Raw genomic sequence first — 18,496 nt, 5'->3', positions numbered from 1 at the left:
ATGCTCTCCTGTAGGAGTCCAGGCTGAGACAGCTTCCGCCACAGCTGGTTCTCCATGTGGACCTATAAGTTCCAGCCATTGATCTAAAGCATAGAGAAGAAGTTGGAGAACAAAATACTGAAAGAAAAACTACACAATGAGATTACTTCAGTAAGACTGAATAATATTAAATAATATAATAAGACATTAATGCAATTTTGCTTTTGTCATAACTTTATAACATTTACAGGCAAAAGTTCCATAGTTTTGTTTAAAATTACCCAGTTACGAACATGTAGACTGCATTCAGACTTGGTAGTGTGTGGTTGTGGGACACCAGGTGGAAAGGAAAATGTCCTTTCTCGGTGACACTTGAATCACACTACTGCTCATGTACAAACACAATGAGAATAAATGCATTTGCCATTTTAATAGACATAACAGTTTCTTTTGTTCAGTTAGAACATTAAAACTTGCACAAAACAGCCAGGAGTGGTGGCGCACGCCTTTAATCCCAGCATTCAGGGAGGCAGAGGCAGGCAGAGTTCGGTGAGTTCAAGGCTAGCCTGGTCTACAGAGTGAGTCTAGGACAGCCAGAGCCCCACAGAGAAACTCTGTTTCAAAAGATAAAAATACACAAAAAGTTGCATAGAATATGGGCTTCACTATGATATTTGTACACATGCATAAAAGATACGTAGATCATAATTATCCCCTATTGTGGATAGTATTATGTTTTATTTTATTATCTTTGAACTGTCACCTAAATTTCCTCTAAGGGTGACACATATAACAAACAGTCTAAGTGTGTTCGGTAAGGACAATTCTACTTATTCGTTTGAGCATTTTTCTGCATTTGTGGTGCCTATGTTGCATTCTCAAAAATGAAAATAAGCAATAGATTATTCATTCTGATAACAAGTATATGTAGTGTACACAGGTGCACACATACACACATGAGGGTACACCCATTTATTCTTATGGGAATGATTACCCCTGAAGGCATCCCTACAATGAGTGGATTTTCTCCCACACTGCATATGGCAAATAATCAAATCCTATTGTAAAATGGCACGTACCATTTCTTTGTTTCTACCCTGCTGATCACACTGTGGGTGTGCATCAAGGATTTGAAACAAATTATCTCATGATTTATACTTTTGGGAAATTGGAGCATGTTCTCTCCAAAATATCCTTCTTGGGTGTATTGATAATAGAATAATAAAACATAAAAACCAATTATATGCTCAACTAAAAGAGACGGTTAAACAATTTGAAAAACATAAGATGAAATATTGCATAACTATTAGAAATCATGCTGATAAGAATCAATGGAGAAGAAAACGCACTAGGAAGCATCAGTGTGCTGTGGCAGTTTAAGTAGCCCGGGTAGAGTAACTAAAAAGTGTTTCAGGAAACAATGTCTAAAACACTGCCAAATTTGTTAAATACTCTAAGTAAACAAAGTCAAAAGGTTAGTGAACCACATAAAGAAAAGAACAAATGAAAACCAAGAAATAAGAGATTAAGCGACTCAAAACCAGCAATGAAGAGAATATTCTCTGAGCCAGAGAAAATTAGATTTTACACACAGAGGAACAAACATACCGATGATTTCAAACTTCTCGTTAACAACAGTGCGCAGGGGAAGCTGTGAAGCAACATCTGTGGGAGCAGAAATGGAAAAGCAAAGCTGCCAACCACGATTTCCAGGCTCAAAGAAAAGATTCTCTTAACAAAGGCACAGTAAATATTTTCAGACAGAAAGATAAACCGAAGAGCTTTATCCTTGGCCAGCTTTAGCCTTACACCGGACCCATGGTGTAAAAAACGCAGAGGGGAGTCTTCAAGCAGAAGGAAATGGTGACAGAAGCATGGGCTCAGAAAACACAGTGAAGAACACGGGAATGGGGAGTTCCCAGACAAGTCTGTACGCTCTTATTATTATTTAAATGTTCTTTAAAAGTGAGCTATTTATACAAATCAATATATTATGAGACAACACAGGAGCAAAATGTATGCCAAAACAGTGATTTAAAGGAAGGAAGGATTCTGGAAGTTCAAGGGGAATCAGTGGTGGGGGCGGGTGGATAGAGCAGAGGGATATTTTGGAGAGGTTAACCAACACCAAGAGTATATGAAAAACCCTTACATTAACCCATTACTTTATAAGCTGGTTTTAAAACATAATTTTAAAATGATTTTACAGAGAGGTCTAGCTGCCTGAGTAGACAATACTGTTCCCAGATGACATGGTTGCTAAAGGAAAGTATCAGTGCCAGGTGTGAGATACCGTGCTATGGGTTATTAATCAGGGAGGTCCCAGAGGCCCGCAAAACAATACAGGCTATTGTCAAGACTCGTGGTTGCTCTCCATAACTTGATGGTAAATCCCTATTGTTGAAGACACCACACAAAATAATTGCTGTAGGCCATAGAGAAATCAATTTGGAAGTGACCTGGAAACTTCTTTCCTGCTGGCAAGTTTTTGTAGTGCCAAAAGGTACCATGCAGGCCACTATGGGAGAAAAAGACATCATCAATAAATCCTGCATGTTATTTTATGCTAAAACTTGACAGTAGTTCTAACAATTCAACTATTTTATCCTAACTTTCATTTTAGCATTAGCTTGTAACCTCAGTTTGACCTAAATTGTCCCTTGCCCTAACTATGATGTCTTGTTTTTCTAATCTGGAAGTTCCCCCACCATGAGGCCCTTGAGTCTTAGAAACTCCCTAGACTCCTATGACGTTAGATCTAGCCAATCAGCTTAAAGGCCAAAGAGCAATGCTTTGACTAAATAGCAGGAATGTTGCCAACCAGCCTGCTTGAGGGTTTTCCTTTTTAAAATAGACTTTGAAAATGGCTCAGGGTCTCAGTCTTGGCTCCCAAGTCCAACTGTGTCCCACATCAATCGGCTTGGTAAAAGATGTTCAATAAATCATGTTTGGAATCGATTCCTGAGCCTGAGTGGTCTGTGGGTTACTGACGGACTCCAACATTGTAATATCAACCTGTCAGGTAAGATGCCCCCATTGGTGCAATAATGGCATGACTGTTGGTGGGGAAACTGACTGCTTTCTGGTGGGGTTTGAGGCCTGTTCCACAGGAAGAAATGCACACCAGGCATCATAAACCCAAGCAGAAGCCCATAGCTGGGAAAGTCATAGGTCCTACGGGGAAAATCTATTGATGTTATTTTGCTAAATGTCCATGTTGCCAAACTGCCTTCTAAATATGTATCTTTATGCTCTTAGATTAGAACTGCTCTCAACCTGAATCAAAAAAAGATTCTTTCTGTAGTGATCAGAAGTTAATACAGAGACTCACAATTAGTCAAAGTTCAAGAATAAAAGGCTGTGATCTCTCAGTCCTACAGGGGACAACTACAACAAAGCCATCCCCCCCATGAAGCTCGGGGAACATCACAGATAAGGGAACAGAAAGAAGGTAAGAGGCAGGTGATGGGGAGGAGTGTTATGAAGCTATGTCTCCGAGATGCACCATGCTGTGGCACTCATGAGCTCACAGCAGCTGAGGTTACAATGTACAAGACACACACGAGATCAAACCACTCAACATTCCAGCATGGACAGGAGAGGGGCTCACAAGGCCCCACCCCTAGCTCAGGAGCTACTGGCAGTTAATGGCTATGAGGGAACACACACACATACACACACACACACACACACACACACACACACACAGAGAAGGAAACCACTTTGAAAAACAGTTGGTTACTTTCTTAAAATACACAAAATATAGGATCCATCTACTCTACTCATAGATAGCTCGGACAGTGGGTAACACTTTCTTTTGTTTTCATGCCAAAAAAAAAAAAAAAAAAAAAAATCCATACAAAGATTCGTGTGCAGACGTCATGTGAACTTCACTTACAATAGCTCCAAACTGGAAACCATGCAGCTGTTCAGTGGATGTATCGGTACCATTAAGTACTTACTACTCATGCATAAAAAGACATGACCTACCAGTATCTCAGCAGCATGAAGAAATCGTCAGTGAGGAGAAGCTTTGAGAGTGATAGATACCTTTGTCAACACACTGGTGGTAATGCCTTCATGGGTGTGTACACATGTCAGAACTTATCAGCCGGTACATCTTAAATATGTGGATTTATCATAAATCAGTTACACCTCAACAAAGCTGTTAAACTGATGCCTTCAGAAATACTGAGTGTTTTGAAAATAATGTTTTGGAAGCTATTTCAGTGCTGTTGTGAACTGCTCATAATAGATTTTTTTTTTTAATCTAGGAAAAAAATAAAACAGCTCTATCTGATATATAATAGTTCATGGAGTTGGGGACTGGGAGAGGGTCTTCTTTGTAGACCAAGATGGCCTCCAACTCACAGAAAACCACCTGCCTATCCCTCAAGTACTAGGATTAAAGGCCGGTGCCACCATGCTCATTTTTTCCAAAGGATTGAAGTTCCCAAAGATGTAAATGGTTCTCATGTCTAAGTGGAGTGGCTGGAGGGGATAACGTCTTTCAGATTTGATGATGCATGGCTGGTATTTGGGTACAGGCAAACCCACAGGGCTGCTCTCAGAATAGAGAGGACGGGCCTTTGTGTCTTTACCCAAAGTGCCAGGAGCTGTGCAGAGGGGTGGAGCCCCTCCCCTCTGAAGCTGAAGTTGGAAATGTCAACCAACCAACTAGCCCTCATTTCCACCTTGCCTGAACATCACCACCCAGGACCAGCTTCCACCTCTGCCTGGCTCCCGTCTCCCTGTGCCGACTCCGTGATGAGGCCCCAGACACCAGCACGATTGACTTATCAGCTGCCAGGTGGGAATGCCGGCCTATCACCAGGCTTCAGCTCAAATTTACCTTCTCATTTAGCATGGTGAAAGATTGATGCCCTGGAGGAAAATAGAGTCTTGCCCTTCAAAAACACAATCAACTTGAGACGTGATCTCCGACCTCTGCCAACATCTCTGCTGAGTTTCCCTAGTCCTCGCAAGGGCTCACTCGGATGTAAGGAGCAGTAGAGAACAGAAGAAAGCAACACAAATGTTTCCACAAGGGCAGAGCACGTTTCCTACCCTCACCTCCAGCAACACACACACTTTCAACCAAATTACAGACAGTAAAAGAACCCGTGGATTGGGAACCTCACTTAGAGCCACATGTGCTGGGAGTTCCTTGCATGTTACCACTGGGGTCCCCACATCTATCAGGCACAAACCCACGATACACAAAACAGACAGGGAAATATGGCCAATAGCAGTGGTGATGGGGATCCTGGATTTAAACCCTAGGAACGGTTCTGCCCCCCTTGGACCATTACAGAGACACATAGTTGCCAGAGGCCATGGAGCGCAAAGGTCAGTACTATCTACTGAAATACATCTAAGAATGAGCCCCTTCCTATAGCAGCCCAGACAGGGGCTTGTACACTTATCAGCCATAAACCTCAAAGGACAAAATGGTGGCCTATCCACAAAGCCAAACCTACCACACAGTGTTGCCTCCTTCCATCAACCCCTCCTCCCTGTCAAGTGCTCTCCACCACCACCACCACCACCACCCTCCCCCCGTCAGTTACTCCTTTAATCTACAAAATGCCTATAGATGTGCTTGACCCTAAGACTCTGTAATGTACCTTAAATTGACAAACTGCCTTGTGCTCTTTAAGCTTCTTGAAGTGGACTTTGAGAACAAAGAGGGCTCTCCTGTCCCAGACTCCGGTGTTCATTTCAAAATCCAAGATGCCTTGTGTGTGGGTGGATGGGCAGATCCCGGATTCCATAACAGCAAAAAGGAAGAGCAGCCCAAAAGTAGAGCCAGAGAGTACACGCTTGGAGACAACTGACAGGTGAACTGTTTCCAGTTGAAGTTTCTATTCTGTATTTAAAAAACAAACAGAAAACAACTGCCGTGGCAGTGGGAGGGAGGGAGGGAGGGAGCAACGCTCCACTGCTACAGTCCCCTAAAGCTCTGTGCTAGAAATTCAAGCCCCACACTCCCTTCAAGGTTTCCCCAGTTATCTCTGCCAGATAATTGTGCATCCACAAGGATGTTACTTTTCTTTTCTTAGTTGTTTTTCTGCTTGGAAGCCTTACTTGAGACACCCTGCTTTGTCTGGGACTTCCGGCCCAGAACTCTAGCTGGCTGCCTCATCTGGGTCTCACTGATCAGTTTCTGGTGGAAGTTTGCAAGCCCCCAATTTGATGATGTTACCTTCTGTTTGGAATAATAAATTTGTTTAAAAACCAAAAGCACTTCACCACAGATCATTCTTTGTACTATACAGAACAAACACCAAAAAGAAAATAAATTGCAGGATGGTTTTTCCCTCACTTCCGTGGAGGCCGGGCTTCAGGTACTGCTAACCAGTGTTAGGAAGTATGTTGAGTTTTTGCCTTTCATCTGAATGAAGATCCAAACATTGGGTTCCTGGGTGACTTCTTCCATCAGCAACTCTCTCTCCAATTCACTATGTTATTCACCCCAGCAGACAAGTGACCACGTTCATTTCACTCTTGCGTTTGTTCTAGGTTCCACCCCAACCTTCCTTGATAATGTTTTGGTTTCTTTTTCTCAAGTAGAGAAAAGATCATCAGCTTTCACAGAATCAAACTAAGGCAGTGATATTGGCAGAGGGCGCGCTCGCATGCACGTGCACGCATACGCGCACACACACACACACACACACACACACACACACACACACACACATCCATTCACTTGTCTTAGAATGTCAAGAAGCCCTGATGCCACCCCTCTGGTTCATATCTTCTTGTATGTGTGGTTTTCACTTGGGAATTTTCCCTATAGATGAACAAATGCACGTGTGTTTTATTTCCATGTACAAAAAAAAAAAAAAAAAAAAACCCACCATGCTACATTCTTCCACATTCTTCCATTTTTCTACTTATTAATGTGTCCCCAGGTATCCCCCTGTCTGCCCTTGGCTTTTCTCCATACTGTTGACAGTTGCTGAGTACCCACTTCCCCACGGCCCAGCCACACTGTGTGAAGAATGGCTGGATTCCGAGTCCCCGTGCTTTGCAATTCCAAACGGTACTACAGTAACAACTTTGTGCTCTTATACCTCTGAAAGCCTAGCATGGGAGTAAATGATGAAATGACATAGCCACGCCCAAAGGAGAATGGAAACGTCACCTTCATAACTGTTGCTGAATTGCCTTCAAGACAGTTACAGCAATTTGCATTTCCACCAGCAGTGTGGGAGGAAGCCGACTCAGGAGGCCTTGTGTGAAAATATCTGTCCACCAGCTAAGCCAGAAATATAATTTAGGTGTGATTCTAGCTTGCATTTACGTCATGATACTATTAAACTACGCTCACATGCATTTGTGTAACAGTGACTTAAGGACCTCTAACCCCCAGCCCAGTACTGAGTGGCAGTAGAGACAGGAAGCACCACTCTCTCATCCCTCAGCCCTTTGAAAGAATTTCCTCACATTGGCAGGTACAGGCTGAGGATCTAGCATCCATATTTCATTATGTTAATAAAATGTATATCAATTACTATTATACCAGGGCTAGTTGCTAAAAGTTTAATGGGTTTCCATGTTTTCCTGTCAGCACTGTGAGCCTGGGCTCTTTACTGACTTGGCTGTTTTCTTGCTCTTTTATTTTTTTGGAGTCTGGATAGAAAGATGGAATCTGTGTGCTTTGATTTTTCTTTCCTTCCCAGGCAGTATCCAGGCTCCTCTCTTTGAAATTCTTCCATTTCCATCCCTTCAAACTGCCACCATCTCCAGAAGGCAGACTCACAATTGAGGGGGCATGCTTCCGCGTCTCTGTTCGGGGTGGGCCTCAGCTACCACACAACTTGGCGTTTTCTCACATAGTCCTTTCCCGCAGTAACTTTAGGCCTCCATCTTAGACCGTCCTCCCTAGCTTCCTCTTGCTGTGATAAACACCATGACCAAAGTGACAGGCAGAGGAAAGGGCTTGTTCGCTTACACTTCCACATCACAGTCCATCAGAGAGGGAAGTCAGGGTGGGAACGGAAGCAGGAACCTGGGGGCAGGAAAGGAAGCAGAAGCCACAGAAGAACTGCTTCCCGCCTTGCTTCCCATGGCTTGCTCAGCCTCTTGTCTTGTACAACCCAGAACCACCTGCCCAGAGGTGGCACTGCTTATAATTGCCTGGGCCCACCCATGTTAACCATCGATCAAGAAAGCCCACAGATCTACCCACAGGCCAGTCTTATGGAGGGATCTTCTTAATTAAGGGTTCTTATACCAAAATGACGCTAGTCTGTGTCAAATTGCTAAAATCCTAACCAGCACACAGACCCACCACTGTGCCTTCTCTCCCCTAGCTTCTGTAGCTCTTGGGCTGGTGGTATTAAGGGAGCTCCTGTGCTATGTCAAAGTTCCCAGTTTCACACATTCATTGGTTACTCTTTTTGTTTCTCTTATCAGAGAAGCTGCCATAAGTCCCACCTGTATGTAGTCAACATTACATCACTACCCAGAATTACCCAGTAACTTTCTTCCTCAAAGTCCAACCTATAGCTACAAAAAAGAAAGCCAGTTCACACATATGAGGTAGAGCTACCAGGACTCAGATTGTCTTGACCATCCTTTCAATCCTGTTATTTCCCTGTGTGGGAAGCTTTCCTCAGCCCTACTGTGCTCCTGGCCCTGCAGCACTGTCATTTCCATTTATACATTAGCCCTCTTGCCTTCTTCTGACCTCTGCCCTTGCCTACAGCTATTTCTCAGAGGCTTGCTGCATGTATTCCTGTTCATCTTGTCCTGTGGCCAAAGATGAGCTTAAGAGATTATGGTCTCAATCTAGCAATAAGAAGGCATGCTTATATGGCACAGCCAGGGAGCCATGAAATTTCAGGCTCTCTGAGGGACACAGGGGAGCTCTCAAGAGAACAGCCAGACCTTCCAACTGTGTGCACCAAAACTACACACGCCGGGTACATGCACCTGGGCTCAGGTATGACACTCAGTCCTGTATGCATAATGGTGCCGAGGTCATGTATGTGGGTTGTCACAAAGGAGTTACAGTGGGCAAGAGGCAGAGCTGCATGCCCATCACCAGGCTAATGATGGAAGATAAAGGTTAATTTGATCTTTAAAAGGAAGAGGTGGGGAGGTGGCACAGTGTACAAAGAACTTGCTGCTCGAGCATGAGAACCCGAGTTCAGACCCCAGCAACCACATGAACACTGGCTGTGCAGTGCATGTCTATAATTCCAGTGCTGAGAGGGAGATGCAGACAGAGCCCAGAGGCTTGCTAAGCAGCCATTCAACTGAGCTGGTAGCTCCAGGTTCTGTTAGAGACCCCCATCTCCAAATTAGGAGGTGGAGAGGAACAGCAGAAGACACAAGACACCAACCTCCAGCATCTACATGTGAACACACACACACACACACACACACACACACACACACACACACACAGAGGGAAGGCTTGTCATGTTGACCTGCTGGCATCCGTGACAAGCCCTTCCCCAGAAGACAAATGGCAGTTGCACTCTTTCATCTTTCTGAATGTCTTCAGATAGAGACCAGCGAGATTCTCAGGGGTACGGGCAGAAAGGCGGGGCTCTGCTTTCCAAGTTCAACAAGATGCAAGGGTCTGCCAGCTCTGGGCAATAAACTGGACTGCATCTCTGCACGACAGCAGGTCTCCACGGCAGAGACTGAGCATCTTTCTCTTAGGATAGCCACCCATACTGCAGCTGCCTTGCCTCGCTCTGCGACTTGCATGTTACCCTCTTAGTGGTTTCCTCTGAAGAGCTTCAATGGGGCAAAGTCCAGTCTCTAAATCTTGTCTCTAGTGGATGAGGCTTGAGTGTTTTTAAATTTGCCTTGCAGGGTTAACTCAACAGTTGGGCTGCCATTTGTTTTATTTCTGTGGTTAGACGACGCCAAACTCGTTGTTTCCACCCCCCCCCCATGGGTATCACCTTTTCTTACTCCCTAGCTGATCTTTATAAAGCAGAAAGGTGACTCTGTCCATGACAGCTTGATAGAATCTGCTGCCAGGAACATGGGCATGGGATGTAACGCACACTTCAGATAAAGTATATATATAAAGTATAAAGCTTCAGTGTGTATATGAGTTTGGAGTACTTAATTCTGATGTGAACATTCAGATTGTTTTCTATTTCCTTGAGGTAGTTTTTAAGCTTGCATTTCCAGGTTTCTTCATGATTCTGTTTAAATATTCTAATGGATTCCCATAAAACTATTCCAAGCCCTTATCCCTTATGATCTTGCTGGTAGATCTGTGCCGAAGAGCCCCTCTGACTGGGTGCAGATCTCATATTTTCCTGATGACACCGAAGGTCTTGCTTTCCAAAGACTCTTTCCAGTTAACTTTGCATTGCATATTTGTTTTCTATTTTATTAATTGGTGTCTTTTGTCAGGATCAGTCTTCACTTTCTAATCCTTGAGTTTTGGTTTGGTTCCTGAGGGGGCTTTCATAACTCAGAGCTTTCCCCCTAACACACCGTGAGGTTGCCTCCCTCTGAGATGCATTCACTCTGTTAATTGCTCTCTAGTTTATGGGCCTCAGAGGTTCTATGATTTAAGATCTTCTATATTTATTAAAATTCAATGTATTTTCATAATGCATGTTTACACCTCTCTTTCCCTTCTCTTTTGTATCCCTGAAGGCCATCATTATTCTGTCTATGAAACAATAACTGGTTTCTTTGTCTACTGACTATGCTAATAAAAGATTATGCATTAAAAGATGGGATCTTGCAATGTATCACAGGGTGGCCTTGAACTCAGAATCCTCGTGCACTGTACCCTCATCCTCCAGGCAGTGAGGAGAGGTGAAACTAGGCACAAGAAAGGTACATGGTGGAAATGATGCTCTAGGACAGTGGTTCTCAACCTGTGGGTCGCAACCCCATTGGGGGTCATATATCAGCTCTGCTATGTGTCAGATATTTGCATTATGATTGATAACAGGAGCAGGATTACAATTATGAAGTAGCAATGAGATAATTTTATGGTCTTGAGTCACCACAACATAAGAAACTGTATTAAAGGGGTCGCAACATTGGTAAGGCTGGGATCAGCCTGGGCTTGCAACACTACCCTTGGCTTGCTTTTATTTTTGAGAGATGCTGCTGTGGTACATGAACTTGTGAGCAAGCAGTTGTTTTCCTTCAATTCTTTAAACACTCATTTTGGTTTGTAGCTATTGTTTTATTGGAAATGTAGCTATTACTCTTGTTCCTCTGAAGGTAACGGGGGAGCTTGAGTTCACTGGCCTTTTGTCTTCTTCCTTTTAAGAATTCTCTCTTGTCTTCAATGTCGACAGTTTTATGACAATTTGCTTGAGTGTGGTTTTCTTGATATTATCCTGATTTTTGAATTTATTCTTCAGTATCCTTTTTAAAGCCTGGCTTGAAATATTAAGTTTGACCATGAGACATTTTCAAGTTTCAATCCTTGTTCTGAAGCCTTCTAATATCTAACCATTTTTCTGCTTTTCTTTTTCTTCCCATCGGTTTCTCTCAGGGATTCATTTAAAGATGTTCTGGTGAATTTGTCTGACTCACCTCTGAGCAACTCACTCAGTCATGGTCATCAGCTGCAGGCTCAACATCTTAGTCTTTCTTATAGTGTCCACTTTTTTGGTCATTTTTAAATCTAAACGTTTATTCAAAGAATCATATGAAGATAGCAATTTAAAACTTCAAGCCCGATAGCTCCTAATTCTATATGTGATGATTCTAATCTTTGGACACCATGTGTATCTATTTCATTATTTTGGATTTTTTTTTTTTACACCTTGTGTCCCCTCATGCCACGATGGTTATTTTTTTTTAATGAAATACAAAAATGCCTGTGATACATGGTAGAAAATAATGAAGTTGATTTGAGGGTATTGATGGTGTCTCTTCCTTCAGAATGTATGCAGCTTTCCTACTTATTTTAGGTAGCCAGTCTGCAGGAATTGGTATCTATACATCGTATCACTCCAAACCAAACAGGACCTGGGATGATTTAATAATAGACTATTATGTCTCCTATGCCAGGTCATGGCAGGTGTTCAGAAGTATTCAAGCAGGAATTTCAGGCCTTTGGCACCTGGCACTTCTAGTTGCTCCCAGTGGATGCTGGCCCAAGCCTCCTGGTCTGTCACCATCAGATATGCGAACACGGTAGCTACCATTCTGGTTGTTTTATTCCCCCTCCAACTTTATCAGACACCAATAGAAACTCATTAATAGGGGGCTTTGGCCTGTATCAGAATGCCTGTGGGAGTTTATTGATCTTTTGATATGATCTCTATGCTGGAATAACTACTGATGACCTGGGTCCACATGATGATTTTCTTGAATACCACTGTGTCACTGTACCCTCATCCTCCAGGCAGTGAGGAGAGATGAAAACTAGGCACAAGAAAGGTACATGGTGGAAATGATGCTCTAAGACAGTGGTTCTCAACCTGTGGGTCCCATCCTCATTGGGGGTCATATATCAGATCTGCTATGTGTCAGATATTTGCATTATGATTGATAACAGGAGCAAGATTACAATTATGAAGTAGCAATGAGATAATTTTATGGTCTTGAGTCACCACAACATAAGAAACTGTATTAAAGGGTCGCAACATTGGGAAGGTTGAGGACCACTGCTCTAGAATCTGAGACAGGTGACATCTTGATGATGTGTCGTCTGTGAAAGCTCCTGGAAAATCACATACATGAGAGCACCAAAGATAGAAGGAGACCCTGGCCTGTGATCAAGAGATTTTAACTCAGATGCTGGTTAGAAGGAAGGAGCCAGAGCACAAGGAGAGATGGTGATTTACAAGTGGCAGGGACACACACTTAAATAGGAGAGATCCTATCCTGAATACACAAAGCTTCACATTACAGAAAGACTGCTTAACGGCCTGATAGTCATTCTGTCTTGGGTCAATAGAACCATCTTTACCTGGGTTTAATTCCTGTAATACTCTACCAGGGGAACATGCAAGCCTCTCTAGTGACGACAATACCTGTCTGACATGCTATTCTTTAACTTGCATCCCAAACAGAAGACAGGAGCCATGGAAAAGGGAAGGAGAGGCAGAAGGAGGGGTAGAAAGAAATGTGGAAGCTGAGCAGTGTCCAGCCAGGCTGCTTGCGCCCACCACCAAGAGGCCTATCCCATCATATGGCAGGTTTCTGGCTGTTCCTTTCTGCTGGTCCTGACAATGGCAGCAGCATCTGCCTTATATGTGTAGGGCAGACTTCCAGGACACACTGTGTTGTCTCCTCCATCCTAAACAGAGGCCTCAGTGCCCAGGAGCTATACACAGTGAAAACCCATCTCAGAGCACTGCTGTTGCCCTCCTGTCCTCCAAGCCAGCATGGAGCCAAGATGACTCTGGTCCCAAGGAAAAGAAAAGGACCCCAAATAGTGATGACATTAGCAAGGCCTCCTCCACCACCATCATAACAATCCTCATTACAAATCTGCCTGACATAATCATAAACTGAGATGAAGTCCCATTTTCACCAGCATGAACATCTGAAACGAGTAATGACATGAACACAAAAACACAGAGGCCAGTAGCTTTGGATGCTGTCTGTTGCTCCAGATCCTGTTAGCACAGACTATTCCCAGGGACACCTGCAAAGAATGTAAGGAACTGAGCAGGGAGACAGAGTAGGCAGTTTGGAAGGGGCTCAGCCCCAACACTGGATGTCCCTGGAAGCTGGCGGCCAGTGGAATGCACTAATGCTGTGAAGCCTCAGTGAAGTGGGACCACTGGGCCATTGATAGATAATGGGATGCTGTGGGAAAGGATGGGTGGATTCTGTTACCAACTCATGTTTCTGCAGTGTTTCAGAACAGCCAGGGGTCTGGGCAGGATATCAGCACCATCTTGTTTGGACCCTCCAGCACTATAATTGTGGGCCCAGTAAACAAATTTACTTTATAACTACCCATCCAGTGTGTTTGATTATAAGTGCCCAGATTCAGAGATTTGTTTTAAGTACCCAGCCTCAGAGTTTTGTGATAAGTACCCAGCCTCAGGGGTTTTGTGATAAGTACCCAGCCTTAGGGATTTTGTGATAAGTAACCAGCCTCAGGGACTTTGTGATAAGTACCCAACCTCAGGAACTTTGTCATAAGTACCTAGCCTCGGGGGCTATGTGATAAGTACCCAGTCTTAGGGACTTTGTGATAAGTACCCAGCCTCAAGGATGTTATGATAAGTACCTAGCCTTGGGAGTTTCATTACAGTTGCATGGGACAGACAAAGCAACAAGCAATGTCCTGATCCCCCCCCCCCTCTCTCCAGCAGAGTCAGCTCCCTTTATAAACAAGGAGCCCACCTTCAGCATCCAGGCCTTCTCTAGGCTCTGAGACTGCCTGCTGTGATGGAGAAAACATGGCACCAACTCAGGAGAAGCACTGAAGGGTGCATCCTGGCCAAGAGCTCTTTCCATCCCACCCTCATTCAGTTTCTCTTATGCTGTCAATGGGCACAGCATCTTTTTTTTTTTTTTTTTTTTTTTTTTTTTTCCTGAGCCCTGGCCTGTGGAAGCCCAAATGATCTATGTACATGTACTGCTCAGGATTAGGGGACTCATTGTTTAAATTTGCTTGCTAATTCTGCCTCAGTCTCCCTGCCTGCTGTGTGAAGGTCATTCCTCCACTTGTTCCCTGTTCCCCCAACTCAGAGCCTGCTACTCACAGAAAGTCACAGGGCAGCACCAGGCTCCATCTTTAGCTACCTTGTCTCTCTCCTCCCAAATCCCTGCTCCCGTTCCTCCAACTCTGTCCTCAGGCAAGAAGCAGAATGTGGTGAAGGCCTATGGAAAGGACTCCTGGCTCCTCCCCCTAGATGGAGTGGACTCCCTCTCTTCTCTTCCTATAGGGAAGATGAGCTTCCACCTGCCTTATGGCAACCGATCAATGTACTAGCTCTACCAGTTACTTTTAGCAGACAAATACAGAAATACCAATTATTTAGTGATGTTACAGCCTCTAAGAAGATTCTAGTCAAATCAAAGCTGTCTGGTCAAGAGCATTAAACAATGCCTGATTCTCTCCAGGACAGAAGATGGCCTGCTGAGATGGAGGGTGTCGTGCTCTACAGGGTAAGACCCCACTCTCGAAGGCTGGAGGTCTATCTCCTCTGGGAGGAAGACATTTCCACATGAAAGCACACCTCCCAGTCAGCCCTCTAACCGTGATGGAACACTCAGGTCATCTGAAGCTTCTTTCTGCTGTATTTACAGAGGTTCTTGGTATCTACAATTTTCTTAATTGCATACAAAGTATGCCTCCCCCCTCGAGTTAAATTGGTCCTTGTCAAGAGAAGCTTGGCCATTTGAAAAGAACCATAAAACAGCTCAACCTTAAATAGAGCTCAGAGGTAGAAACATTTTGAAATGTGTATTGGCTTCCTGTGAGCGCTCCTTTAATTTCTTTTTCTTCTGAGAGCTTGAAAAGAAATCTCATCCAATGCAAATGTCAGTCTACCTGAACTCAATGAATTCTTTCTCTCTGCGTCCTTCCCCCAGTCCAGCCATCGCTCCAGTCGAGAATTAAATGAGGTCTGAGTGTGGCTGTCTGTCATCGTGGCAGGGAGCTGATGGGACATCTAATGGCTCATACATGGAAAAACAAGCTGCAGAACAGCAGGAGCCTCACGGCTGCTAAACTCTCCCCTGGGTAAAAGCAGGGAGCATTACACAGTTAAGTGCTGACCCCTCCTTTGCCCTAACTGCAAATTCCTCAGGTGGAAGTCAAGGGCTACAGCTCTAACAAGCACGCCACTCAGGGTTCACGGGGTATTTTTCTCCATTTTCTCTGATCACTTTGGATCTCCTGCCTGACATAACCCTCATTTTAAAGGGACACACTAAACAACCGAGTTCCCTCAACTGCACTCATTTTACAGTACTGTGTGTTGATGAGGTGCTGGGAAATGTGTTGGTGCCAGAGGGCGGGCTTCATCTGTCAGGCAAAGACACTTAAAAACACACCAGAGCCAAGGCTGGGACCGAAAACACAGCTTCCTAATCTGTGGAGGGCACAGCGGAGACAGAACTCTCGTTAGTGTGAACACTGCTAAGACCCTGGGTGGTTGTTGAAAGAGTTAGGGGACACAAAGACAAAGAAGAGAAGTGGAAAATGAGAGCAGAAGCCACATTCATATGTGACAAAGACTGTAAATCAAGATTCACTTCATATTAATAAAGAAAAGAGTCCGTTGAGGTGATATGTTTGTCAATATACTTGCATCCAACCTTGCCACATTCAGTTTCATAAAGCTGGACACTAAGGGACAGGTAGGTTTACACAGATAGGATAAAAGAGGATCACTTACGTACTCCAATGTCTATCAATAGATAGCACCCAGACCAAGAAGATCAACAAAGACACTCCAGAATCCATCTGCAGCACAGATCAAATGAACCTAACAGACATTAACAGAACACTGCCCAGAGCCACAAAATAAACATTCCTCTCCACAACCCACTGAAGTTTCTCTAAAAGAGACCACATTTTAGGCCATAAAGCAAGAACATTTTAGAGAGATGGGGCCAAGCTATGTTGCTAGGGCTGGGGAGCAGTGCCTGCCCACAGGGCCTATCCAGCCCCTGAGTTTTGGGCTACAGTATACTACGTGGAATGAGTGCCCATACTGAAGCACCAGATGCATAAGGAGGCATCAACTGGCCCAGGCTAGAAACAGAGCAGCTCAAAACCCATGAACTCAGAGATCCTCCTGCCTCAGCCTCCATAATGACTTAGGCAAAGGCATAGTCCACTGGAGCTGGCAACAAAGTGCCTCTTCACAGACTCAAAAACTGTTGAGACTATTTATGGCGTCTTATCAGATTATAGTAAAGTAACGTAAGAAATCAGTCAAAGCAGACACTGTAGAAACTAAATGTGCACACAGAGATTTGACAACACAGCTTTGAATAAAGTGGGCTCATAAGAACTCAGGACCGGAATTTTTAAATGTCTATATTCAGATGAAAATGAAAACAAAACCTTTTGGGTTGACCCAAGGTAGGCCTGAGCTATGGATGCCTACATTAAAAACTGAAAGAGATCTCAAATAAGTAACTTACGGCTTTAGAAATAAAAGAGATTCTACATAAATAACTTCAAGGTCTTACAAAAATACCAAACCAAACCATAGGTCCACATGACCTGCCAAAACTGCATCAAGAGGGATACACAAGCTAAGCAGGCTGATCATGAGCAACGACAAGGAGAAAATAACACAGATTTTCCCACCAAAGTAAAGTTAGGGAAAGGACAGGCTCGCTGCTGACTTCTATGAGACCTTATAGACCAAATACCAATGCTACACAAACAATTTTGTAACATCAAAAGAGAAAGACTATACCACATTACTCTATGAAGCAATTGTTACCCTGGTACCACAATTAGATGACACAACAAAAAACAAAAATTATTCTTTGCAAACTAAATCGACACACTAAAATATGTTCTATGATCAAACACACAAGGATGGTTCAGAATGCAGAAATCAAAAATTCCAACAATGTTTTTCACAGAACGGTAAAAAGCAATCCTCTCATTCACGTGGAAGCACAAAAAGACACACAAAAGTCAACACGGTCCTGAGAGGAAAGAGATGAACGGGACTAGAGCCCTTGCAAAGAAGACTTCGTGAGAAGCTGGCTGCCTTCAGCCTGGGAGTGAGGCTTCATAGAGCGCCACCCTCTGGCGTCTGGCCTCAGATGGCCAACCCCAGAACTCTGAGAAGTGACTATCTGTTGCTTAAGCCATCTGGTCTACAAGAGAAAGCTAGAGCAGCAGAGACCAGACCAAGACTCCAAGCTTATATTCCTGTCTGGGTTAATCACATCCATGCTGCAGTATCCCCATCAGCAGGGAGGTGGGTGGATGGGTTGTCCTTAAGGAAGATGTCATCTGTAGTTTCCCAGGATTCTGTCCACCAGAGAAGTACAGACACAGGCAATTCTAAGACCCCCACACCACCAAGTCCCCTCAAACATTCCTGAGGGCTCTACCTATTCTACCATTCCCACCTACAATTTCCTACCATCTTGCTGGGGTTGTGGTGGGGAGATTTAGCCTTTCCAGTGAGTCACCTTTCCATAGGGATAAAAAAAAAAAGGCCAGCAGAAACATTGGTCACAGAATGTAACAAATAACATACAGAAAGACAGGATAAGTTTCAGTCCTGGATTCCTTCACAAGGCCATCTCCTACACAAGCACCCGATAACACACAAATAAATCATTGAGAAAAGATAGGGGAGTAATCAAACGTCGGAGACAAGCACATCTTTCAGAAGCATGTGTGGGCAAAGGGCGGTAACCACCCAGGCCCCCATCCTCTACTGGCCCTGACCTGAACCTTCTCAGGGAGGAGACAGCCTATGCAATGCCTCAAGTGTGATTCCTGAGGTAGAGACCACACTTAACCACACAGTGATACTACCTCCTGATGCTGCCCTTCACAAAGACAGAGTTCTCTGTGATGACTTTGTCTAGAGTCTTAACTCCAGTCCCATTGGCC

The sequence above is a fragment of the Acomys russatus genome, chromosome 5, assembly GCF_903995435.1.
Source record: "Acomys russatus chromosome 5, mAcoRus1.1, whole genome shotgun sequence".
NCBI lineage: Eukaryota > Metazoa > Chordata > Mammalia > Rodentia > Muridae > Acomys > Acomys russatus.
This window is presented reverse-complemented; position numbering follows the sequence as displayed.